The sequence below is a fragment of the Oryctolagus cuniculus genome, chromosome 14 (genome assembly GCF_051225735.1).
Source record: "Oryctolagus cuniculus isolate XC-2025 breed Fujian yellow rabbit chromosome 14, ASM5122573v1, whole genome shotgun sequence".
NCBI classification, from domain to species: domain Eukaryota; kingdom Metazoa; phylum Chordata; class Mammalia; order Lagomorpha; family Leporidae; genus Oryctolagus; species Oryctolagus cuniculus.
The window spans coordinates 66,814,450-66,841,243 of record NC_142880.1 but is presented as its reverse complement, the minus strand read 5'-3'; the positions used below and the strand labels follow the sequence as shown (position 1 = coordinate 66,841,243).

Genomic DNA, 26,794 nt, shown 5'->3' with positions numbered 1-26,794 from the left:
AAATGTTAGGGAAATTGAAGCCGCGGGGGCAGGCCGAGGCGGAAACGTAAGCCAGCTTGGGATTCTTCAAGTCAGCCGGGGAGCAAAAGGCGAGAAGCTAGACACGTAAGCCAGGTTGGAATCCGTCAGATTAGCCCGGGGAGCAAAAGACGGGAAGCCAAACCATAAGGCGGAGACGCGTAAGCTAGGTTGAATTCGCCAGGTTAGCCCGGGGAACTTAGATTGAATACCGGTGGTGGTGGAAACGTAAGCTACACTGTGTGACTCTCGGAAGCCGCCGCGTGCAGAGAGAGCCTGCGGGGCATGAATAGATAGGGAACATGGGGCTAGTGCGAGGCCATGGTGCGGGCGCGAAAGGCTGTGGAGACCGCGGAGCGCGCAAAGCCGAGCTGCACAGAGCCGGGAGCCCGCCGCAGGGCGGGCGCCGGGAAACCGCGCAGATGAGAGAAGCGCGGGCTGAAGCGGCGCAGAGCCGGGAAGCCGCGGGGTGAGGCGCCTAGAAGCAGCCTCGGGGCGGGCGCCGGGAAGCTGTGGAGATAAGAGAAACAGAAGTTTAGAAGTAAAATGAGAGAAATAGGAATGCTGGCAGAAAGAAGTAAAATAGGAGAAATAGGAATGCCCGGAGATAAAGAAATAGAGAAAAATAAGGCCTCCCCTCAACATGGCAATGAGAGAGCTTGGATTCGGTCTGCCTGATTAGGGAGGTGGTGAGCACCTGCGGGCGGCTAGCAGCTTATGTGCCGCAGGTCACCGAAGACAGGCACGAATTAACATCAATAAGTCTCCCCACAATACCGCAATGAGAAGGCTTGGATTCGGTCTGCCTGAATAGTAAGGCGATAAGCACCAGCAGGCAGCTCGACCAGAGTATGAGCTGCAGGTCACCGAAGATAGGCACGAACCAACACCAATAAGTCTCCCCACAAGACGGCAATGAGAGGGCTTGGATTCGGTTTGCCTGATTGGTAGGGCTTGTAAGCACCTGCAGGCAGTTCTAGCAGAGCAGAGCATGCGCTGCAGGGCACCGAACTCAGGCACGCATCAGCGCCTAAAAACCTCCTCACAACATGGCAAAGAGAGGACCCGGACTCGGTTTGCCTGATTGGTAGGGCTTGTAAGCACCTGTGGGCAACTCTAGCAAGCAGAGCAGAGTGTGTGCCGCGGGGCACCGAAGACAGGCGCGTATCAACGCCAAAAATAAAAAAGAAAGGGGGATCTGTGGGGAGCAACTCGGACTAGACTAAGTTACTGGAATGCATCTGCTCTCCCACAATATGGCGCTGGGAGAGGAGGCAACAGCTTCTACCCAGCTGCCTCTCACCAACTTGACAAGCTGCAGGAGCTGCTCCTGATTGGAGGAGAGCAGCGTACTCGGCGTGTGGGTAGCAGAGTTGGGATTGGTGGAAGAGGACTATAAAGGAGGAGAGAGACAGCATGCACGAGGAACATCTAAGGGGAACATCTATCTGAAGGAACACCTGTGCAGCCCCCGAGAGAGCCGGCCGGCGGTGTGCCACTCTCCTGCGGAAGTGGAGAAAGTGGCCAGGGGGAACCGCCCTTCCACGGAGGTGGAAGGGACGGTAGCCAACCCGGGAAGAACCAGCAGCAAACCCGGGGAGGGCCGAGCAGACAGAAGAACAGCGCAGGGCCCAGTGTCGTTCCTCCACGAAGAGGGGGAGCGACAATGGTGGATATTTTTAAGTTTTTCTTTTTCATTCTTTATTTAAAGTTTAATGATGTGGATATTTGAATCAACTGTGTTTTCCTAAAAGCATATGTTCTCAAAAAAAAAAAGAAAGAAAACAAAGAATTATTCAATTCCTTACATGAAGTAAATTATCCTTTTCAAAATAGAGATGTCACCTAAGATTTATATTAGTATCTTCAATGAATGGTTTTCTCTTTTTTGGATCAGTTAATGAATAGTCTATTAAAGAAGTACACCAAAGCTAAAGATCATCAGCTCTCCAGTAACCCAGAGTTTGCTGAAAAATGCAAGAACCTCATCATTGCTTCTTAAAAGGCAGAGCCTTCAGGAGCTGGTGTTGTGGTGCAATGTGGGATGTCGCTCCCCCTCTTCGTGGAGGAACGACACAGGACCCTGCGTAGTCCGTATCCGAGTCTATGCCTAGGCTTTCAATAGCTTCTTTCAGCACCTTTTTCGTCCGGCTTTTCCCTAGGCTCTTTGCTAGTCTCTCTCTCCGGTATTTTTCCACTTCTTCCAATTTCTTCCCTCCTAGGTTTCCTATCCGAGTCACGGCACCATTATGTCGCTCCCCCTCTTCATGGAGGAACGACACTAAACCCTGCCTAGGCTTCATATCCGAGTCACGGCACCATTATGTTGCTCCCCGTCTTCGTGGAGGAACGACACAGGACCCTGCGCTGTTCTTTTGTCTGCTCGGCCCTCCCCGGGTTTGCTGCTGGTTCTTCCCGGGTTGGCTACCGTCCCTTCCACCTCCGTGGAAGGGCGGTTCCCCCTGCCACTTTTCCCACTTCCACGGGGGAGCGGCACACCGCCGGCCAGCTCTCTCGGGGGCTGCACAGGTGTTCCTTCAGATAGATGTTCCTGGTGCATGTTGTCTCTCTCCTCCTTTATAGTCCTCTTCCACCAATCCCAACTCTGCTACCCACACGCCGAGTACGCTGCTCTCCTCCAATCAGGAGCAGGTCCTGCTGTTTATTGGTTGAACTGGAGGCAGCTGTGTAGAAGCTGTTTCCTCCTCTCCCAGCGCCATATTGTGGGAGAGCAGATGCATAGAATAAGTCTTAATTCCAGTAACTTAGTCTAGTCCGAGTTGCTCCCCACAGTGGGAATCCCTTACTGGAGTTCTTTTCAAATCCCCGGTGCTTGCTTCCAATCCAGCTCCCTGTGAATATGCCTGGGAAAGTGATGGACAATGGCCCAAGTGGCTGGGCCTCTCCCACACGTGTCGGAGACCTGGCTGGAGTTTGGGCTACTGTCTTCAGCCTGGCCTAAAGATCTGGCAATTGTGGCCATCTGGGGAGTGAAACAGCAGATGGGAGATGCTCTCTCTCTCATTGTAACTGTGCCTCTCAAATACATAAGCATAAAAAAAAATCCAGAGACTTAAGCCATTGCAGTATCATCTCTGAAACAGAACCACAGGCCCAGCCTATTGTGGGATAAGATTTCATGTTCATTTTATTATTTAGAAATTATGGTCTAGACTGTATAATTATTTTCTTTTTAAGTGTCTCCTATTTATTCAAGGACTTTAAAAGAGATCCTCTTAGATGAAAACTCAATAGTTCAATTACCAGTTCTATCACATACAATTTCATATATGCTTCTTCATTATCTTAAATTTCTTGCTGAGTTTTGTAGTCAGGAAATCTAGTCATGAGAAAAACAGTATGTAGTTAGATAATAAAGAAAATAAGTTATTTACTCAATGATTAGGCCACAGCGCACATGTCAAACAGTTCAGAAGCCAGGCAAGGCAGATGTGATGTAGCCACTGATGCTTCTGGAGTTAATTGCCTGTTTCTGCAACTCAGGGTATGGCAGAAACATCACAGTCTGAAAAATTAGGACATATATGCCTCAGTCATGAATGCTTTGTACATACACAGGATACTCTTCATGCCACTGGCCTGCTTAAGTATAGCATTCAGTTTAAAACTTTAAATTGTGAACTTACTATATTTGACAAAGTTCATTTTAAGTGGAAAAAGATATCCCGATGTAAAACTCATAGAATTGCTCAGTGATTGGACCAGGTGCTGAGTCTTGTTGTCAGGGAGAAGAGAAGACAGTGGTTTAAGATCCCAACTGCACAAAGAGGGCACTGAGAATTAGCTAGATACAAAGCAAAAGGAAAATTCCCTTAATGGGTGAGCAAATGAGCTACAGTTTGGCTTGCTAACAAATAGTTCCACAAGTAGTAATTGGAAAGATCAATGTTAGATTTGATAAATAGCCATCTAGGTATAACATTTGGCGTCATAAATGAGAGATAAAATCCTGTAGGCAGATAGAATCTAAATCTCAGCCTTGAAACTTTGGTTAGTATGGTACAGAGAATTTTGCCTTTACCTTCAAAAGTAAGCATGATGAAGTGTTTGTAGTTTAATTGGTCCAAGTGCACTTAAGATAAACATGCAATGAAATCCTCATTTGTTAAAATAATATGTTTGTTTCAGGTGTTATCTTAAGTCATTCAATTAGAACTGGACAATCACTCTTGATTCAAATACACCTGTGACTGGATTTTAGCTAGAATGTCTACTTTTTTTTTTTTTTTTTGACAGGCAGAGTGGACAGTGAGATAGAGAAAGAGAAAGGTCTTCCTTTGCCATTGGTTCACCCTCCAATGGCCAGCGTACCACGCTGATCCAAAGCCAGGAGCCAAGTGCTTCCTCCTGGTCTCCCATGCAGGTGCAGGGTCCAAGCACTTGGGTCATCCTCCACTGCACTCCCAGACCACAGCAGAGAGCTGGCCTGGAAGAGGGGCAACTGGGACAGAATCCAGCACCCTGACTGGGACTAGAACCCGGGGTGCCGGCACCGCAGGTGGAGGATTAGCCTATTGAACCGTGGCACCAGCTGAATGTCTACTTCTACTAATTTATCTACCTGGTCAGTTTATACCTTTGTAAAGTGATATATGTACTAAAATATCTCAGCGCTGTGTTTTCAATAGTAAAACAGCCTAAATATCTATCACTAGGTCTCTGTTTAAATAATTCTTGGTACAATAAAGTACTCTACCAGCATTAAAAAATATTAATACAGGTCCTTCTGTCAAATGAGACAAGTCTCATAATAATGAAACAAGTCTCAAAATTTAGGTGAAAAACTACTATGCAGGAAACTTTATTATGTGTGACCATTTGTGTGCAAATATTTTAATATTTCTGTACACATGTGTATATACACAGATAATGTTTCTATACACATATGTATGTACACATATAATGTTTCTGTACACATGTGCATATACATATATAATGTTTCCGTACACATGTGTATGTACATTTATAGCACTTGGTAACAACTTTTGGCCCTTGGGAAGTGAAGAGTTGTTGGAGACCAGGTATGAGAGAGATTTAATTTCACTATGTATATAGTTTTACACCTTTTGAATTTTGTAATGTGTATTTGTATTATCTATTCAAAACCTTGTAATTTACCCAAAGAAAATTAATGCAGCATATGAAAGAGTTATTTGTACTCCTATGTTTATTGCAGCTCAATTCACAATAGCTAAGATATGGAATCAACCCAGATGTTCATCAACTAATGAGTAGATAAAGAAAAAGTGCTATATATACATTCAATAAACTACTACTCAGGCATAAAAAGAATGAAATACTGTCTTTTGCAACAAAATGGATACAACTGGAGACCATTATGCTTAGTGAAATAAGCTAGTCCTAAAAAGAAAATTACTATATGTTGTCTCTGATATGTGGTCGTTAATACAGAAAACAAATAATTTACAATAATGAAACTGACATCTTATGATTTTATTATTATTTTTAGTTTTTTCTATACTCCTATGGAATAGTGATCTTTCTAATTTTTTACTTGTTGGACATTATGGTTAGCTGTGCATTAAGCAAGAGATTATTAAGTAAATTAAAATTATTTTATTGCTAAAATTAAAGCAAAAAAGAAAGAAAGAAGGAGTTGAGATTGAAGGATGGAGTAAGAGAGGGAATTATGGTTATCTTCTTAATTGTATTTATGTAATATATGATATCTTTTCTCTTGACATTAACAAAAATTTAAAAAATTCATCTTGTCTAGGAAGAGTAAATGAATTTGTTATCTGTTCTCCAGAATATTTTTTCAAAATCCTATAAAGACATTTATTAAATTGCATCTTATTAAGAATTTTCTGTTAAGTTCTCTCACTAGTTTGTGAGCTCTGTAAACTTACAACTGTTTTATAGATTTTAATACATTTGGTGTCATATATTTGGAATATCATGGGGACTCTAATATTTAAATGAATGCGTTTTATGTGACATGATTCCCTTTAGTTACCACTTTTACTTTTTATTTTATTTTAAATTAATTTATAAACAAAATAGTAGCTAAAATATAGTGCAAAAAGGCTTATTATGGAAAGCAGACATCTCCTGTCCCTCATGGTAGCCCTCCTATAGGGAAAACCATTCTTCACTTTCTTTTGGTTTTGTTCTGATATTGACCTCTATGTCCCTAAATAACAATCTTAGTTGTTGATTACCAACTTGTCAAATGTAGACAGTATCTGTTGACTTCTTCATTTACTATTCGCAGTGTTAGGTCTCTGGCTGTTTTCTATTTCCTCACACCCTAACCCCTCAACATTCTCTCATTATAATTATATTGCAACTTTTGGATAAATTATTGATTTCTATTCCTATGATTAGGCAACGATTGTCCATGAAGACTATACTACGATTTTATTTCATGCAGTTATTTTCTAAAATTAAAGATTGCATCTAACAAAATTGTTTTCTTCATATTAAGGCTGTTATGCTCCAAATTCTCAAGGTTTTTCAACCCACTTCCCCCACCAAAAATACTTTTTTTAAGTGCTCACTGTCCCAGTTAGTGCAGCAGGCCCATTTTCCCTTGAGAATCTCACTGCTGAGCAGTGCAATTTACTTTCCTACTGTGGATTCTCTCCAGATCTGATGGACAGCTGTACCTAGACTTCCCTTTTTGGAACCACATAGTTTCTTTTGTCCTGTACATACAAAAAAAATTAGCATTTAATATATACCAGGCACTATTTACATGTGTGGATCCACTGAATCCTGCTATGTTATGAACACCTCATGAGGTGGGTTCTATTATTATCTCCATTTTACAGGAGAGGAAATTAAGGCACGTAAGAGTGGAGGTTAAACAGCTTGCTCAATTTCTATGTGGGTACAGTTAAAAAGTTGAAGAGTAAGGATCAAACCCAGATTCTGATTCTAGTCTTTTGGGTCTTAATCGTTCTGGTATATTTCCCCTTAGTCCAAATATATGTCTTCATTATATATAAAAAGGCATTCAGGAGGTAAAATTTTGATTCCTTGTGTGTCAGACAATTTCATTTTTTTATGCTCATGATTTGCTGATATACTGATTAAAGTATAGAGTTCTAGTTGAAAATCATTTTAACTCAGTTTTGAGGCATTGAGGCATTGTCTTTTGGTATGAATGCACAGTAGAGAAATAAAATTTGACTCCCTCTGAATGACCTGTTTGTACATAACCTCCGTAAGTTTTTAGATCTTCTGTTTATCTCCTTTGTTCTGAACTCTGATTGGTGGTCCTTTCAATCTATAAACCTAGGCTTTTAGCTCTCAGAAATTTTCCTTTATTGTTTCTTTGCAAATTTCTCCTCTGTTCTTTATAATTTTTTAAATAAGCATTCCATTTGTATCCTTAGAGACCCCTTTTATCATTTGCCTTAAGTCTCCCTTTTTTATCCTGGAAGCTTCATTCAACTTATCTGGTGATCCTTGGGTATTTATTCAAGTTGCTGGGAATCACAAAGAACCTCTTCTTCAACTAATCACTTAGCTAGGCTGAGACTTTGGTGTTCATCCTTGTCAGGTCTTGCATAATCCAGTTTAAGCAAGAATTCTGCTAAGGCAGTGTAGGAAGAACCCCCAAACTCCCAATATTTGATCAAATCTGCATCCCCCAGGGGATATCTTCTCCCCCTGGGCTGCCTTCAGCAAGAATCCCATGATGTTATTTTCACCAGAATCCTGCTTTACTCCCTTATGTTTCCTCTTAGTACATTTTCATCACTGATCCCTGCCCTGCTCAACTGTACATGCCCATTTGTATGTGTGGTACTTGGAATTGAGCTTAGTTCCATGTGGAGGTCTCTTTCCCCCAGTTGCAATATTTCCTGGGCAAAAACCTGTTCTACCATTTTCACTGTTGTCTAGCTCTGATCTTTGACAGCAGGTGCTTAGGGATGCAGGTTATTCATTCTTGAGACTCACTGCAAAGTGGTCAGGTGGCAAATGTCTACTGAGATAGATACCTCTCCAGATTGCTTGGTGGGTTTTTAAAAATTTGTTTTTCTCAGGATTTCTTCAGATGACCCAGAAAATAGTATTCTAGTATTTTGTCTGTTCAGGCTTCTAAAGTTAGGAGAATGAGACCAGTGGGACAGCTAGTGTTTTTACTGCTTTAGTGGCATTTGCCCACCTTCAGTCTCTACAGAACACACGCCGTTCCAGGATGAGTTTCCATAGAGCAAAACCTTGGTTCTCCTTCCTTCCAGTTTGGTGCAGAACTGCTAGAAACAGTTGTACAGAATGAAGAAGGAGACCTGTGGGTCCAACTGCATTGCATCATAGAGTTTGGGCTCATGCTCCCCTCTTCTTCTTGCCTCCTCATCCCATTTTCCGTGGTACTTGGTCTTCTAAATCCTGTGCTTCCGCAGGGTTCTGTGGAGTGATGGTCTTCCCATTCATTAGGTAACTCAACTCCAGCCCCTTAGATTTCAGCCTCTTGTGCCCTTTTGTCATTTCTCATTCATTTTCTCACTCATTGTTTTAATTTCTTTTTTTTTTAAATTTTTTTTTGACAGGCAGAGTGGACAGTGAGAGAGAGAGACAGAGAGAAAGGCCTTCCTTTGCCGTTGGTTCACCCTCCAATGGCCACTGTGGCCGGCGCACTGCGGCCTGCGCACCGCGCTGATCCGAAGGCAGGAGCCAGGTGCTTCTCCTGGTCTCCCATGGGGTGCAGGGCCCAAGTACTTGGGCCATCCTCCACTGCACTCCTTGGCCACAGCAGAGGGCTGGCCTGGAAGAGGGGCAACCGGGACAGAATCCGGCGCCCCGACCGGGACTAGAAGCCGGTGTGCCGGCGCCGCAAGGCAGAGGATTAGCCTAGTGAGCCGCGGCGCCGGCCTGTTTTAATTTCTTTTTAGTAACAAAGAGATTTCTTTTAAATCCTTCTTATTTACATGAAAGGAAAAGGGAGATATTGAGACAGACAGAAAGACACAAAGATATCTCCCATCTGCTGGTTTCCTCACCAAAAATCCACAGCAGCATGGGCTGGGCCAGGCAAAATCCAGGAGCTAGGAACTCAATCCAGGTCTCCAACATGGATGGCAGGGACTCAAGTACTAGAACTGTCACATTCTGCCCAGCGTGCGCATTAGCAGGAAGCTGGATTTGGAAGCAGAGCCAGGACTCAAACCCAGATGTTCTGATATGGGATGCAGGCAACCCAGCAGGGTCTTAGCTACTGTGCTGAGCACACACCCCTGCTCATCCACTATCTCTTTTCCAGAGATTTGCTGCTAGCTCTTTGTCTCCTTACACGTTCTTGTTATTCTCCTAATTTTTAATCTCTGTCTTTTTGTTTAGAAAGGGGATAAAAATGAATATGCATATTTAATCTGCCATATTTCCTAAATGTATTTCATATCATTTTTATATGATGCATTAGATGACAAAATCATTGGACAGAGTTGCTGCTTCACATCACAGCACTGATGAGTTTGTTGTTTTTTCCTCAATTATCTTTTATCAGCCCATTCTCACTTTTGGCCCTTCTGTTCTCATTTTGCATCTTACCTGAGGGAAGCAAGGTGTTGAAGAAAGTAGAGTCTGAATAAGCTCTGTTGGTACTTAAAACCTTTAGTTTGGGTGAAACAATATGTAGATGAATTTATGACTCATTATATAAAGAAAAATAATAAAAAACATCATCACTGTGCTATCATACAGAAAGAACATTTTCTACCAAAATGATATATAAGTATAGTGCAAATGAAAATGCATCTTAATTTTTTCTCACATACTGCTGCATTGATAGTTTTTAAAAATTATTACTACTGCTTTATAAAAACTATAGTATTCACATTTTTATAGTTAGTACACATGCCTTCTTCTCACTTTGCTGGGTTTAATTTTTAATTTTATAATTATTTTTAGATGCCTGTTTTCTGTCCAATTTTTTTACACATTTGAAAATAAAGTGTGTTTTCACTAAGTACTTATATAGTATTTTAAGGTCAAATTTTTATTAGAATTTTAATCTACTTTGAAACTACAATACTTCAGGAGATTGTTAAACAAGGTGTGAAAGAGAGTAGTACTTTTGTGAACATTGGTTAATGAGATCTAGAGAGAAAGATGAAAGAAAAAGGTTTCCTTTTGTGTTTACACAAGAATAAAGTGAGACAAGGAAAAACAGGTTGTAATTAGGTATTTTTTATTATTATTCAAGATCTTGTTTCATAGATGAGGAAAATTTTGGGCTTACAGTTTCATAGCAGAGATATATTTTCAAATTGAATTGAGGAGAAAGGTTAGCAAGAAGCATCAATACGGGAGCTGCAATAGCAGGTTTTCCCCCGGGCTATTTCAAAAGTCAAGAACAAAGCTAAAAATGGATGTTTGTAAAGGATAGTCCTACTTTCAGACCACAAATCCATGCTCCCTGGTCTCCATGCCTGCTTGGGGCATCATCTGAGAATCTGCAGTGACTGGATGCATGAAAAGAGTCTCTGAACCACTTACTTATGCAAACTCTACTGTTTTTCAGTCCTCAGTTCATTACTGGATTGAAAGCAAAGCTGAGACGAGGACAAGGAAGGGCCTCCAATTCAAGATAATAAACTGAGAATTAAACACACACTGAGTCTTCTCCCATCTGCTACAAATTCTTGAAAAATATTGGGCAGATATTTGTAAAAAATTAATACATTATTATTTTTAAACTTTAGGAAAGGCAAATATCTGGAGACCACATATAGAAATGCTTAAATAGAAAAGGACACAGACTCATGGGGTTAAGTTGGAACTGAAGCTTGGAGATGTAAAATGTCATTCCTAAGCTAACCCTAACATTATCTGAGTGCTGAACGTTATACACCCAATGCTGTTGCCTCCCTGAAATGAGGGATTTCACACAAAAGATGACCTCATAAGTAAGAAGCCCAGAGTGCTAGAGAAGAGCAAAACAACAAAAATCATGGAAGAAATTTACCAAGCTTTGGAACCTACACCCCCAAAATGCAGATAATTGAATAATCAGAAACTTTTAAAATGAAACCGTATATTGTCCTTTAAAAGATAAAGGACAAAATGGAAAAATTAGAAGAAGCACAGAGAATAATAAAATAAGAACAAGTGATAATGAAACAAGAAGCAGATGTTTTGAAAATTATTATTACAATTCTTAGAACTTAGTAAAGCACCCCATGGGAGACCAGGATAAGTACCTGGCTCCTGCCATCGGATCAGCGCGGTGCGCAGGCCACAGCGCGCTGGCCGCGGCGGCCATTGGAGGGTGAACCAATGGCAAAGGAAGACCTTTCTCTCTGTCTCTCTCTCTCACTGTCCACTCTGCCTGTCAAAAAAAAAAAAAAAAAAAGAGAGAAAGAAAGAAAGAAATATAATGCGAAAATAAAATACGAGTGGGCCTGCATCCCATGTTGGAGTGTCTAGGATCCAGTCTCGGCTCTGCTTTTGCTTTCAAATTCCTGCAAAGTTCCATCCCAGGAGTTGAAAGGTAATGGATAAAGTAGTTGGTTCTCTGCCATCTGCATGGGAGATCCAGATTCAGGCTCCTGTCTTTGTCTTGGGCCAGTCCTGGCTGTTGTGGGCATTTGGGTTATGAAATAGTATGATATATGTCTCTTTTTCAAATAAATAATATATTTTTAAAAATGTAATTTTACATATGTTGAGTAGAAGACCAGAAACAGCTAAGTACAGAATAAATGGAACAGAAGAACACAGTACAAAGATACAGAAGTGGAAAATATGAAAAAAGAGTTAGAAGACATACAAGATTCTGAAACACACAAACATATGTTACAAATTGAGAAAGGAGAAAATATAGATAACAACAGAGAAACATAAATCAACATAAAGGATTATGGTTGAGAATTCCCCAGAACATAAGACATAAATCTTCATATTAGAAACACCCTCTTGAGTGAACCAACAGAAGGAAGACCTTTCTCTCTGTCTCTCTCTCTCACTGTCTAGTCTAAATCTACCTGTCCAAAAAAAAAAAAAAAAAAAAAAAAAAGAAACACCCTCTTACTACTGAATAAGATAAAGGATGACAAGAGGAAGCTAAAACAACTTTTGAAAGTGGAGACTGCACGTAAATCTAATTTTTATGTTGTCATCTTACCACTATTTCCAGTATATGCATTATGTTCTGCACCATAGAAGGCAGAAGATTAGGAATGCTAAATACTAATAGTGGTACACAGCAGAATAAGTTTGGAAATTGCTGATTCGTATTTCTTGGGTGTATAATCTTTTTTTAAATTTTTATTGAATAAATATAAATTTCCAAAGTACAGTTTATGGATTACAATGGCTTCCCCCCCATAACTTCCCTCCCTGTCGCACCCCTCCCATCTCCCACTCCCTCTCCCATTCCATTCACATCAAGATTCATTTTCAATTCTCTTTATATACAGAAGATCGATTTAGTATATATTAAGTAAAGATTTCATCAGTTTGCACCCACACAGAAACACAAAGTGTAAAATACTGTTTCAGTACTAGTTATAGCATTACTTCACATTGGACAACACATTAAGGACAGACCCCACCTGAGGAGCAAGTGCACAGTGACTCCTGTTGTTGACTTAACAATTTGACACTCTTGTTTATGGCGTCAGTAATCTCCCTAGGCTCTAGTCATGAGTTGCCAAGGCTATGGAAGCCTTTTGAGTTTGCCGACTTCCATCTTATTCTGACAGGGTCATAGTCAAAGTGGAAGTTCTCTCCTCCTTTCAGAGAAAGGTACCTCCTTCTTTGATGGTCCCGTTCTTTCCACTGGGATCTCACTCACAGAGATCTTCCATTTAGGTCTTCTTTTTTATTTTTTTTCCAGTGTCTTGGCTTTCCATGCCTGAAATACTCTCATGGGCTCTTCAGCCATATCCAAATGCCTTAAGGGCTGATTCGGAGGCCAGAGTGCTGTTTAGGACATCTGCCATTCCATGAGTCTACTGTATATCCCATTACCCATGTTGGATCATTCTCTCCCTTTTTGATTCTATCAGTTAGTGTTAGCAGACACTGGTCTTGTTTGTGTGATCCCTTTGACTCTTAGACCTATCAGTGTGATCAGTTGTGAACTGAAATTGATCACTTGGACTAGTAAGATGGCATTGGGACATGCCACCTTGATGGGATTGTATTGGAATCCCCTGGCACGTTTCTAACGCCACCATTTGAGGCAAGTCCGATTGAGCATGTCCTAAATTGTACATCTCCTCCCTCTCTTATTCCCACTCTTATATTTAACAGGGATCACTTTTCAGTTAAATTTAAACACCTAAGAATAATTGTGTGTTAATTACAGAGTTCAACCAATAGTACTAGAATAAAAAAAAATATACTAAAATGGATAAAGTATTGCATTGTACATCAATAGTCAGCACAAGGGCTGATCAAGTCGTAGTGACCATTTCACTTCAATAGGTTTCCCCTTTGGTGCTCAGTTAGTAGTCGCCGATCAGGGAGAACATATGATATTTGTCCCTTTGGGACTGGCTTAATTCACTCAGCATAATGGTTTCCAGATTCCTCCATTTTGTTGCAAATGACCAGATTTCATTGTTTTTGACTGCTGTATAGTATTCTACAGAGTACATGTCCCATAATTTCTTTATCCAGTCTACTCTAGATGGACATTTGTGTTGGTTCCAGGTCTTAGCTATTGTGAATAAACATTAATGTGCAAACAGCATTTTTGTTTGCCAATTTAATTTCCTTTGGGTAAATTCCAAGGAGTGGGATGGCTGGGTTGAATGGTAGGGTTATCTTCAGGTTTCTGAGCAATCTCCAGGCTGACTTCCATAGTCGCTTAACCAGTTTGCATTCCCACCAACAGTGGGTTAGTGTCCCTTTTTCCCCACATCCTCTCCAGCATCTTTTGTTGGTAGATTTCTGAATGTGAGCCATTCTAACTGGGGTGAGGTGAAACCCCATTGTGGTTTTGATTTGCATTTCCCGGATTGCTAGTGACCTTGAACATTTTTTCATGTGTCTGTTGGCCATTTGGATTTCCTCTTTTGAAAAATGTCTATTGAGGTCCTTGGCCCATCTCTTAAGTGGGTTGTTTGTTTTGTTGTTGTGGAGTTTCTTGATTTATTTGTAGATTCTGGTTATTAATTCTTTATCTGTAGCATAGTTTGCAAATATTTTTTCCCATTCTGTCGGTTGCCTCTTCACTCTCCTGACTGTTTCTTTTGAAGTACAGAAAAATCTCAATTTGATGCAATCCCAAATGTTAATTTTGGCTTTGACTGCCTGTACTTCCGGGGTCTTTTCCAAGAAGTCTTTGCTGGTACCTATATCTTGCAGGGTTTCTCCAGTGTTCTCTAATAATTTGATGGTTTCAGGTTGTAGATTTAGGTCTTTAATCCATGTTAAGTGAATTTGTCTGTAAGTTGAAAGGTAGGGGACTTGCTTCATGCTTCTGCACATGGAAAATCAATTTTCCAAGCACCATTTATTGAATACACTGTCCTTACTCCAGGGATTGGTTTTGGATCCTTGATCAAATACAAGTTGGCCCTAGATGTTTGGGTTGATTTCTGGTGTTTCAATTCTGTTCCATTGGTCTATCCATCTGTTTCTGTACCAGTACCATGCTGTTTTGATTACAACTGCCCTGTAGTATGTCCTGAAATCTGGTATTGTGATGCCTCCAGCTTTTTTTTGTTGTAACAATTGCTTTAGCTATTGGAGGCCTCCTGCATCTCCATATGAATTTCAGCATCATTTTTTCTAGATCTGAGAAGAATGTCTTTGATATCTTGATTGGTAACGCATTGAATCTATACTTTGCTTTTGGGAGAATGGACATTTTGATGATATTGATTCTTCCAATCCATAAGCATGGAAGATTTTTCCATTTCTTGGTATCCTCTTCTATTTCTTTCTTTAAGATTTTATAATTTTCATCTTAGAGGTCTTTAATGTCCTTGGTTAAGTTTATTCCGAGGTATTTGATTGTTTTTATAGCTATTGTGAATGGGATTGATCTTAGAAGTTCTTCCTCAGCCATGGCATTGCCTGTGTATACAAAGGCTGTTGATTTTTGTGCATTGATTTTATACCCTGCTACTTTGCCAAACTCTTCTATGAGTTCCAATAGTCAATTAGTAGAGTTCTTTGGATCCCCTAAAAAAGAATCATATCATCTGCAAGGAGGAATAGTTTGAGTTCTTCCTTCCCAATTTGTATCCCTTTAATTTGTTTTTCTTGCCTAATAGCTCTGTCTAGAACTTCCAGAACTATATTGAATAGCAGTGGTGAGGGTGGCCATCCCTGTCTGGTACCAGATCTCAGTGGAAATGCTTCCAACTTTTCCCCATTCAATAGGATGCTGGCCCTGGGTTTTTCATAAATTGCTTCAATTGTATTGAGGAATGTTCCTTCCATACCCAGTTTGCTTAGAGTTTTCATCATGAAAGGGTGTTGTATTTTATCAAATGCTTTCCCTGCGTCTATTGAGATAATCATATGGTTTTTCTTCTGCAATCTGTTAATGTGGTGTATCACATTGATTGTTTTGCACACATTGAACCATCCCTCCATTCCAGGGATAAATCCCACTTGGTCTGGGTGGATGATCTTTCTGATGTGTTGTTGTAATCTATTGGCAAGAATTTCATTGAGGATTTTTGCATCTATGTTCATCAGATATGTTTGTCTGTAATTCTCTTTCAATGCTGCATCTTTTTCTGGCTTAGGAATTAAGGTGATGCTGGCTTCATAGAAAGAATTTGGGATGAGTCCCTCTTTTTCGATTGTTCTGAATAGTTTGAGAAGAATTGGAATTAGTTCTTCTTTAAATGTCTGGTAGAATTCAGCAGTGAATCCATCTGGTCCTGGGCTTTTCTTTGTTGGGAGTGCCTTTATTGCTGTTTCAGTTTCTGTCTCAGTTATGGGTCTGTTTAGGTTTTCTATATCTTCCTGGTTCAATTTAGGTAGGTTGCGTGTGTCCAGGATTCTATCCATTTCTGATAGATTTCCCTGTTTTCTGGCATACAAGTCCTTGTAGTGTTTTCTGATGATTCTTTTTCATTTCTGTGGTGTCTGTTGTTACGTTTCCTTTTTCATCTCTGATTTTATTGATTTGGGTCTTTTCTTTTTTTAGTTAGTTTGGCCAATGGGATGTCAATTTTGTTTATTTTTTCAAAAAACCATCTCTTTGCCTGGCTGATTTTTTGTAATTTTTTTTGGATTCAATCCTGTTGATTTCTTCTCTGATTTTAATTATTTCTCTTCTCCTACTAGAATTGGGTCTGATTTGCTGCAGTTTTTCTAGATCCTTGAAATGCGTTGAAAGCTCCTTTATTTGGTGCCTTTCCAATTTCTTGATGTAGGCTCCTATTGCTATAAACTTTCCTCTCAACACTTCTTTTGCCATATGCCATAAGTTTTGATACATTGTGTTGTTACCCTCATTTACTTCCAGAAAGTTTTTGATTTCTCTTTTGATTTCTTCTATGACCCGTTGTTCATTTAGGAGCATGTTGTTCAGTCTCCATGTGTTTGCATATGCTCTAGGGATTCCTGAGTTGCTGATTTCCACCTTCATTCCACTGTGGTCTGAGAAGCTACATGGTATGATTCTAATTCTTCAAATTTGCTGAGACTTACTTTATGGCCTAGTATGTGGTCAATCCTAGAGAAGGTTCCATGCACTGCTGAGAAGAATGTAAAATCTTTAAATGTAGGATTGAAAGTTCTGTAGATATCTGTTAGATCCATTTGGGCAATAGTGTCTATTAAATCTGCTGTTCCCTTGTTGATCTTCTGTCCGGTTGATCTGTCTATTTCTGAGGGTGGAGTATTGAAGTCCCCCAGTACTATTGTATTGGAATCTAAGTCTCCCTTTAAGTCCCTTAACATACCTTTTAAATAAACCGGTGCCCTGTAATTAGGTGCATATACATTTATAATCATTACATCTTCCTGTTGAATTGAACCCTTAATCATTATTTGGTGTCCCTCTTTGTCTCTCTTAAAAGTTTTTGTGTTAAAGTTTATCTTGTCTGATATTAACATGGCTACACCTGCTTTTTTTCATTTCTGTTGGCATGGAGTATCTTTTCCCAACCTTTCACTTTCAGTCTGCATGCATCTTTTTTAGAAAGATGTGTTTCTTGTAAGCAGCAAATAGATGGGTTTTGTTCCTTAATCCATTCAGCCAGTCTGTGCCTTTTAACTGTAGAGTTGAGTCCATTAATGTTCAATGTGACTATTGATAAGTAGTGACTTTGCTCTGCCATTTTCCCAAAGATATTTTCTAGCATATGCTTTGAGCTTCCTATGATCTTTTACTGGTAGGTTTTCTTCCTTTACCTTCTTTCACATTGATGGCTGTGTTTCTGTGTTTCTGTGTGTAGCACAGCTTTAATCATTTTTTGCAGGGCTGGACAAGTAGCCTTGAGATTCTTACAGAAAACACCTGATGCTACCCAGTGTGCTATGCTGCTAAGCTAGGCTGTTCTGTAGTTTGAGTGAATTCAATGCCATTTCCATTTTGCAGCCCTTGTTTATATTCCTGTGGAACTGTGGTCTTCCTACTTTTTATTTGTTGAATATTTTGATTAGTGGCAAATTAAAGATGTGAATGTTCAGTGGATTAAAATTATGTCTGCAAAAACTGATGAAGAGAGGGGAGGGAGGACGCAGGATGGGGGAGTTGGGGAATGAGAAAAGTGTGGTCGTCTTCTTGGAACTCTATGGATTGCATGAAATCTGTTCCCTTTATATTAATTAAAAATACAATATTTTCAATTTAAGGCCGGTTTACCAGGACATAACCCCCTTCCAAGTCGAGGAGCATGTGTTCTGCAAAAAGCACTAAGTGAATAGTTTTTAAAATATTTATTTATTCATTTATTTGAAAGACAGAGTGATAGAGATAGACAGAGATGGGAGACAGAGAGAGTGAGATCTTCAATCTTTTGTTTCATTTGCCAAATGGCTACAATTGCTAGATCTGTACCAGGGTGAAGCCAGGAATAACCCCATCCTGGCTCCCATCTGGGCCATCCTCTCTGCCTTTACAGGCACATTAGCAGGAAGCTGGATTCGAAATGAAGAAGCCAGTACTTGAACCCACACCCTGATATGGATGCTGGCTGGCTTTGCAACAGCAGCTTAACCTGCTGCATCACAAAGCCAGATCCCAACAGAATAATGATTAAGTGTTCTCACCACATCTAAATGGTAAGTATGGGAGATATTGCGTGCTAATTAACTTGATATCCCACAATGTGTATATATTTCAAAATATCGTGTTGTATACCATGAATGCTCTTTATATATATATTTTCAATTAAAAACAAAAAGAAAAATAATAGAATAGCACAAATGTTTTTGATTCTGAGATTGCTAAGGGAGCCTCAGAAGTGTGTTCTTTTAAGTGCAAATGCTTTTAAATTTCTGAGACTAGCTGAGCTTGCCAGCATTTTTCAAAATATCATTAACCATTATTCAAGTAAATATGTCTCTGCCCACACTGACCTTGAAGTAGACTATACAGAGAGGCTTTTGCAGGGAGGAGGGAAGCTTGAGTATACAGAACTGCCTTTATGTCTGCTTTTCTGATTTTTCACTTGGAAGCCATATTTGACTATTTTGTTTGTTTGCTGTGTTTTATCTGGAGTTTATGGCATACCTCTTTAACAGCAAGTACACAGGCCCCTTGTACTGAGTTTTACCTGCTCTGGGGATCATTTCCTGCTCTTGGTAGGATGCTACTGTGGATAAAAGCCTCATTTATAACGTTTAGGCAATTAGAAACATACCTTCTAAATTTGGTGAAAAGCCACCCCACTTCACTTTATGTGTACATATTTTTCTTCAATCATTTCCCCATTGTTCTTCCTTATTATTTAGTAGAGTTCTGGACTTTTGAAGTACTCCTGGTACAGAACTAATGAGAATGAAAGGAAGCTTGTCTGGTTAGAGCTTGAATAAGTGATTTAGTAGGAGACATGTCAGCCAAGTCAAAAGTTGAGAACAGCAATGGCAGGTTAAACTTGGGAGACAGAGTCAGAATCAGGGCTGCGCAGTCTGCTTTCGCCATTACACTCCCCATTCTGGCATCAAAACCTAGGAGTTCTTGGTTTTATTTCAGTACATAAAGGAATCCACTTGAAGAGGAAAGGAAAAGTTGATCGACAGAATGGAAATCAATATCTCACTGTTTCTCAACGTAGTCACTAAATTGTACCCCTTTGAGAATTGGTAAATATCATACTCCAAGGGTCAGGCAGGCTTTGGGAAGCCTCTAAACCAAAAAAGAAAATGGTATTTTATCTTACTGTGCAGTGAATCAGTTGATTATATTGTTTAAAGAAAATTGCTATCTGAAAGCCCTAGAATAAACAGACAAATGTGAGAAAGGAAGAATCCCATGGAGAGCCGGTTCTTAAGGCGCAGTCTCCCTCTGAGTCTCTCCTTAGGCAAATTTTTCAGGTTGTTTGCTAATACCAAGAATGAGGTGTCAATCCCCATTGGAAAATAGGAGGGAATCAGCTCTACTACACAAAATAATCACTTTCTTTCTCTCTCAGGTGTTTCTTGATATCCTTGGCAAAGTAGTGCTTCTCTCTGCATAAGCATTTGGACATCCTATTCTATCATGGCCATCATCTGTATACATCTTTCTGCTAGAGTGTGACCTTGTTGACATCAGGGACAGCTCTGTGCTCACTTTTGCAATAGGTACTTAAACATCTACCACATTGCACTGTAAATAGAAGTTCATCATCCCCATCCTGAAGCAGGGATTTTTGCTAATATTCCCCATCATATGAAAAATTTCCTCGCATTTCTGGCAGCAGTGGATTCACTGGCTCTCACAACTATCTATCTATCTATTTATCCACACACACATACATATACATATATGCTTTATATGCACACACACATATCTCACAGGAGCCAAAAAATAGCACAAATTTAAATGTGAATTTCCACTTCTTACTGAGATGTCACAGGATATCTTGAGCCTTCAGAGTCTTTATGAAGAGTATATTCAGAGTAAAACCGTTTGCGCAACATGTACCAAAATGACATTGTCTTCCCAGATTCCACTGATCTCCCCTGACGTGTGCACCAGGAGAACCTGCTCCTTGACTTGGGGTCTTCCCCAGGATGGAGAAGAAGACACAGTCTGTGCTTTACTGTACTGCTTTGGTATGGAGTGAGCAAGAGGCTCTAACTGGAGCTTTGCTAGTCAGTCTCCTCACCTTCCTCCTTTTTCCTGAGTCTGTCCTCCCCACTATCTATGTGGAACCCATCTCCACCTTTTCCCTTCCTTCTTCTCTTCCCTCTGTTCATCTTTATCTGTGGAAGCCCCTCAATGAAGAGAAGAGAATGAGCAGGTGCCACCCACCCCTGCTCACACAGCCACAGAGAGGATCTGTATGTAGGCATCAGATGCAACCCAAAAACTTAGGAGATCTGCATTTAGAAAATGTGCCATCACAAAAGGAACTTTGATAGAAAGTCTTAATAAGTCTTTTAAAAGGACTCAATTAGAGTGAAATGGGAAAAAATACATTTGCCTCTTTCTTTGCTGTGAAAGATGCCTGAAGTTAGGTGTGTCCTTGGGAGAAACACTCAACCTGCTTCTGTAAGTGTTGTTAATCTTGTAACATTTGCATAAACTGCCAGCACCAATCTTGACAGTCACCTTTCCCAGGCAGTACCCAGGAGACTTCATTTCTAAGCCATTAATGAGTGGAAGGTTCAATCTTAATTCTCTGTCAAGTGAAGCTTGCTAATTAAAATTCCCTGTCCTTTATCTTAGAGACCTTTGAAGACTAGACTAGAACAGTTTATTTAGAAATAAAATGACTATCATCCGGCTGGAAGCCTTTGTGTGTAAAATGCTATCAATGCAATCTCTTATCAATTCAGAATTGCAAGAAAATAAATTTTTCTGCTCTCCTTGCGTAAGTTCTTTATATAGCATCCTCTCAGGCTTGCTTCTCTTCCATATTTTTACCAGACTCCTAGTCATCTTGATCCAAGAGATATCAAGCTAAAGCCAAGGACAAACTTGAAGATGGAAGAAAGGATAGGACAAATGCCCCCCCTCCATTTTTTTTTTTGCGGGTTATTTTCAGGGTGCCATTCACTCTAGTGTCACACACACACATATTGCATATGCCAGTGATGTCTCCTTTGGAACTGAAATAGTAAAAGCTCTGGTGTCAACACCATTTTGCTGCTAGAGGAGGTAGTAAGCAATGTCTGCAGTGCTTAGACTTTATGATTCACAGTTCAGAAGACACTACTGTTGTCCTGCTACCATGCCCTTAACACTTGTCACTCCTATGCTAAACAATAACTTTTTAATGCTGAGCCCTATGATGGGAGAGAGGGAAATTGGTAGCTCAGGCTACTCAATCCCTAGAGGAAGCATCTGGAAGCTATATTCTACAGTATTTCCTAGACAACCACAGTGGGATGGAGCTCTGATTTTCACAATTATATTCTGCTTATTGATGTATTTGGTTCTGCTTTCTTTCCTTTCCCTGTGTTACTTCCCCCATTGTCCTACTGGTGCTTCTGGAATCACCTCTCAAATAAGCTATAAGCACACTTCAGAAGTTCCTTGGAAAACTGTAATTAAAAGATAAGTTGATTTTGGTGCAAAGGAATTATAAATCCAATCACAGATAAATGCATTCATGTATAAGATGCAGGCATGTTTTGAAGAACCCTTATACTTGCACTAAAATCTTAGTCTCAGGGCCTGCTTTTGGGTAATTCAAACCTAGCTACATAGAGAATGCATTTTAATTTTTAAGCATGAAAATCTACAGTGTCACTGATAATAATAATAGAAAATCTCATGTGCAGTTCAGAAATTTAGAAAGTTACCTTGAAATTTGACTAGGGATTATGCTCCAAGATTTCTGTATTTCAATCCTAGCCTGAATAACTTTGCTTGGTTAGTCATTTAATTTTTTTCCTGAGGTATGGTATAAAAGGCAATAATTCATATTGCTATAGGATATCAGGAAATGTAAAATCTTCTCTATTAGATTGTAGGCAGGAGAGAGGGTAGGGTGACAAGTATCATTATGCTCTTAAATTTGTATTTATGAAATACATGAAACTTGTTCACCTTATATAAATTTTAAAAACAATATTAGATTGTACTATTGAAGAGAATGAGAACAGTCATTAAAAGTTAAATGATAATAGATAACAGTATATAGGGGTGCTGAGTAGTAAATGATAAAATGAACATGAAAATGGAGACAATGTAAACCATAACAGTTCAGAGAGTAAGGCATGGATATAGAAAATGCCCCAGAAAATATCATGGGCTGGGTAAAGGAAGTTCAGGTGTAGAAAAGGAGAAAGTGCGCATGTGTGGCATGTGATTCTGGCTACAATGGAAGATTCCTTTAGGGGAGCAGTGAAGCTAAAAATATAATAGATACAGTGTCATAGATTAAGAAGAATGTCAGGTCGAGAAGTCTGAGAGGAGAATATTATTTTTATTTTTGTTTTGTTAACTTGATAGTAGCACTTATTCAGTCTTCAGCTATATTTAAAGATATATACTGGGTTTCATTGCCTGGTTAAAGAAGAGGAGCAAGGAGTGTGACTCAGAATTTGGATGACTGAGAAATTAGGAACATGGTTTTACATGAATTATGTATCCATTTATTCACTAACTTTTCCAGAAATATTTAAGGCTACATGGAACACACACAGCAATTCCATATTTTTAAATATTTATTTTATTTATTTGAAAGAGTTACAGAGAGAGGTAGAGACAGAGAGAGAGCTCTTCCAACCACTAGTTCACTCCCCTGATAACTTCAACGGCCAGAACTGAGCTGATCTGAAGCCAGGAGCCAGGAGCTTCTTCCAGGTCTCCCACGAGGAATGCAAGGACCCAAGGACTTAGGCCATCTTCTACTGCTTTCCCAGGCCATAGCAGAGAGCTGGATCAGAAGTGGAGTAGTTGAGACTCAAACCGGCACCCATAATGGATGCCTGCATTGCAGGCTGGGGCTTTAAACCACTTGCCACAGTGCCCCCAGTCCCATATAGTTTTACAATGTGGAAGGTCTCACAGATTTGTCTCAGTCTCTGATGCTATCTATTTTCTCAATTACTTTTAAAAATTTCGATCGGCAGCAACAATTCACAAGGTATTTTTTCCCTAAATGATTACAGAACTGACCAGTGGCCAGTGTGGGATATGGAGTTAGAAAACTCCAACCAAAGTACATCTTCCAGAAGTTGGCCTCTGACCTCTCCTGTTCAAGAAGAGATGGCTTTACCATCTTTCTCAGCTTGTTAAAGTTAGCAGAGTTCCTGGTTTGAATCAACTCCAGGAGTGAGAGGAGAAATGGGCTCCAGGTGCGAGTCAACAGCACCATGTCAGAAGCATTGATTTAACAAAACCTATGATACCTGTTTTGGTCCTCGAGATCTGGGAAAATATTACCTATGCAGTCAATATTTCAACTGTTTGTGGCATTTTAAGAGATCCTCTGGAGCTTTCATTTCCAGCTGTACTCTGTTCTGAGGATTGTCTTCCCTCTGTCCTACTGCCTCATCTCCCATAATTTTAGTGTGTGAATGTGAATGATTAGTGGTATTTGTACCTTTTTTTTTTATTTGACAGATAGAGTTAGACAGTGAGAGAGAGAGACAGAAAGAAAGGTCTTCTTTCCGTTGGTTCAACCCCAAATGGCCACTACGGCTGGTGCGATGTGCCGATCCGAAACCAGGAGCCAGGTGCTTCCTCCTGGCCTCCCATGCGGGTGCAGAGGCCCAAGCACTTGGGCCATCCTCCACTGCCTTCCTGGGCCACAGCAGAGAGCTGGACTGGAAGAGGAGCAACCGGGACTAGAACTGGCGCCCATATGGGAAGCCGGCGCCGCAGGTGGAGGAATTTGTACCTTTGTATTGTATGTCAACCAACAGCCAGAGTGCTTCTGAATCCACATTTAATTTATTCACAGCACAGCATGCAGCTAGCTGATGATGGTAAGTTAATGGGCTTTGCCTTAATGAGATAACTATTTGCCTCCCAGGTTTGGAAGTTTGTGCTAGTTTTATTTGTCAGTCTTCACTAAGCAGATACAAGAGGAAATTGTAGCATTATGCTGACATACTATCAGGTCCATTTCCAAAGAGAGACAGATGTTATGGCCTTCTGCTCCTGCTCTGTCCTTTGGGCCATTTCAAGATTCTCTTACCCCTCTAATCTTGACAATTAAATGAAACATCCCCTGTGGCTCACCATGGGGTTCAGCTGAAGAGACTATTCAAGTTGCATGTATTCTGTGGTGTTGCATCTTAATTCCAATATGCTGTGATCAAACAGGGTCTGTGAGTGTACCACTCTATACAGAATCCACCCCCTGCCTTACCACCTTCCTTCTCAACCTCTCTTAATCCAGCAAAATTTAGGGAGTAATATGCCATTAAAACCAAACTCCTCCTCCTAAATAAAGAATAACTGACAAGATGCTTGGCCCTACTGTTTAAAATATTTTAGCCTTGTCTTTTCTCTTTGAAATTATTTTTCCTCTGTTCACTTCAATTACCACTAGGTCTTTAATCCTAGATAACAACCACCTTTTTTCCCATCTGCCTTTCTGGTAACCTATTAATACTTAGCAGTGAGAAGAAAGGGCAACAGCTCTATTAACACAACCAAATTGATTCACAATCAGACATGAACCAGGACCCAGGTACAAGTTTTTACAAGCACTAAAGGTTAATAGAACCATTCTCCAGCCCATTTTTCCAAACCAACCTTCATTAGTGTTTCTGACCTCCACCTCCAGACATAGAGCCATGCATAAGAGCTTTTGGCATGAGTTGCATGTAGGTGGAAGTTATTTCTGAACATTAATAGCTTTTTCAACTATTGAACAATTATTACAGCACCCCTGCATGTAGCCCCAGGTAGGTTCAAAATAAAGCAATTATATAGTTAATTTAGCATTTATCTGAAAGTCTGGCTTCCAAATTTAAAAAGCTTGTTCAGTTGAAACTAGCACTTATCCATTCCATGGGGATTTTTACACAGGCACCATTTGCCAGTATGAAACACCCATGTGGAGCTCTTTTTTTTTTTTTTTTTAAATTGACTAGTTGAGTCAGATCACAGTCCAATCAATTTTAGAAATAAATAGCCAGCTGGATAGGAGCCATACTTTCCATTACTGGTTAATTTCTCTGCTATGGATGTGATTGGCTAATCTATCCTCAAAGCCAAAGAGACTCTGAAACAGCCTCTGATGATAATTCACTGGTAGGGAGGAACCAAACAGTGGCATTCCCCAGCCCCACCCCAGAGTACATTATTCTCTAAAATTCAAATTCAATGTCACCCTCTCCCCTCTCCTTCATTCTACATTGTCTTGCATTTTATTCTTTGGAAACTGCCAAGGTTTTATGTGGTTCATCCCTCAAGGGTTCAAGTACTGCAAGTTTCATCCCTGGTGTGGAATCTTTAAGAGGTGGAGCCTAGTGAGAGGCAGTGATGTCATTGGAGGCGTCACCCTTGGGAAGGATTAAAGCTTGGCTTGTGGAATGGGTTCTCACAGTTGCTCCAAGAGAGCAAGCCTAACTTCTGGATCCTCTCTGTGTGCTCCCACCGGGGTGCCCTTTGCCATGAAGTTCTCACAGACAGAAGACCCTTGGAGCTGACTGATCCTGAACTTTCAGCATCCAAAACTGTAAGCTAAATTACCTCTTTTCTTTATGAAGGACTTAGCCTCAGGTATTACTATATAACAAAGTAATGGACTAAAACTCACAGAGACCCTGTTTCACTGATCTTTTCTTCAAAGAGGACTCTGATAACCTATTGCAGGGAAGGAATTGAGGAAGTCTCCTCACTGATTTTCTTTAAAGATTTATTTATTTATTTGAAAGGCAAAGATACAGAGAGAGAAAGGGAAAGAGAATTCCTCCAGTCTGTTGGTTCACTCTCAAAATGGCCACAGTGGCTGTGTCTGGGCTAGGCTAAAGACAAAAGCCTGGAACACTATCTGGGACTCCAATGTGGGTGGAAGGGGCACAGGGACATGGGACATCTTCTGCTTCCTTCCCAGGCACATTAGCGTGGAGCTGGATTAGAAGTAGAGCAGCCAGACTCCAACCAGTGCCCATATGGGATGCCGTTGTTGCAAAAAACAACTTAATCCAATGTGCCACAACACCATTCTCATCATTGATTGTTTAGCCTCACTTCAAAAAAAAATCCAAGTTTTTCTTCACAGATGTAAAGTTAGATTTTCATCAACAGAGAATTTGCTTTTTTTTTTTTTTTTTTTTTTTTTTTGACAGGCAGAGTTAGACAGTGAGAGAGAGAGAGAGAAAGGTCTTCCTTTTTCATTTGTACACCCCCCCCAAATGGCCGCTACGGCCGGTGCTGCGCCCATCCGAAGCCAGTAGCCAGTAGCCAGGTGCTTCCTCCTGGTCTCCCATGTGGTTGCAGAGCCCAAGCACTTGGGCCATCCTCCACTGCCTTCCCGGGCCACAGCAGAAAGCTGGACAGGAAGAGGAGCACCCGGGACAGAATCTGGCGCCCCAACCGGGACTAGAACCTCGGGGTGCCGGCGCCACAGGTGGAGGATTAGCCAAGTGAGCAGTGGCTCTGGCAAGAATTTACTTTTGAACCTGTGTCCAGAAAAACACAGACTACGTGTTTTCACATTGTTACTTGCTTTGTATGTTGTCAAAAACTTACCTAGTCAAGCCGGCGCCGTGGCTCACTAGGCTAATCCTCCACCTGCAGCGCCGGCACACC

General features: G+C 40.4%; 1 protein-coding gene across 2 annotated transcripts in view; it reads left to right on the top strand.

The window, feature by feature from the left end:
* Nucleotides 1-26,794, top strand: part of PLCXD3 (phosphatidylinositol specific phospholipase C X domain containing 3) — a 229,028-nt gene that overhangs the window by 44,698 nt on the left and 157,536 nt on the right. The window contains exon 1 of one of the 2 annotated variants that reach the window (XM_089313163.1): nucleotides 25,251-25,718. The exons of the other annotated variant lie outside the window; for it this stretch is intronic. The gene's annotated coding sequence lies outside the window, so the exon portion shown is untranslated. Of the gene's footprint in view, nucleotides 1-25,250; nucleotides 25,719-26,794 lie in introns of those variants that run through there. 2 annotated transcript variants of the gene reach the window in all.